Raw genomic sequence first — 532 nt, forward strand, 5'->3', positions numbered from 1 at the left:
GGCGGCGGCTGGGGCCAGGGCGCACAGTTCAGGCGGAGGCGGAGGCGAGGGCGGCAGCTGCGGGCGGGGGGTGCGAGCTGCGGGCCCGGCCTGGGGGAAAGTAGTTCCCGGCCTCCCCCTGTGCCGCTGGAAGGGTTTCGGTGGCGGAGGAGGCGGCGCCGCGCGCTCGGTGCTGCGGCTCAGCTGATAATTGAAGGGAAGAGGAGCTGCTGCTGGGAGCGCGTCGGAGCACGAGCGTCTGCGGGGGCCGTGTCGGCCTGGACTAGGTACGCGGGCGCCTGTCCTGCTTGGGGCGCGGAGGTCTGGCTGCTGGGTCCCTGGGCCCGGCCGGGCCTGGCCTGGCCTGTTGTGTCATCGGGAGGTGGGGTGGGGGAGCGGAGCCGCCATCCCGGGGCTGGGGGGAGGTGGGCGCGGGCTGGGGGTGCCGTGTGGGGGGGAGGCCCCGGGGTGCAGGAGGGGCTCGCGGTGGGGGAGGGGAAGTGGAGGGGGCAAGATGGCCCGGCGCTCGCTCGAGGAGGCCTGCCCCGCCCCC

The 532-nt window shown here is 76.3% G+C and overlaps 1 protein-coding gene across 4 annotated transcripts in view; it reads left to right on the plus strand.

Annotated features, from left to right (window-relative positions):
• Window positions 1-112: 112 nt before the first annotated feature.
• TRIP12 (thyroid hormone receptor interactor 12) overlaps window positions 113-532 on the plus strand; it is a 182,373-nt gene continuing 181,953 nt past the window's right edge. For 3 of the 4 annotated variants that reach the window (XM_019503595.1, XM_019503597.1, XM_019503596.1), the window contains exon 1: window positions 113-266. The gene's annotated coding sequence lies outside the window, so the exon portion shown is untranslated. The remainder of the gene's footprint in view (window positions 267-532) is intronic. The other variant, XM_019503599.1, reaches the window with a different exon arrangement.

Source organism: Gavialis gangeticus, unplaced genomic scaffold, assembly GCF_001723915.1.
Source record: "Gavialis gangeticus isolate Ggan-Ray unplaced genomic scaffold, GavGan_comp1, whole genome shotgun sequence".
NCBI lineage: Eukaryota > Metazoa > Chordata > Crocodylia > Gavialidae > Gavialis > Gavialis gangeticus.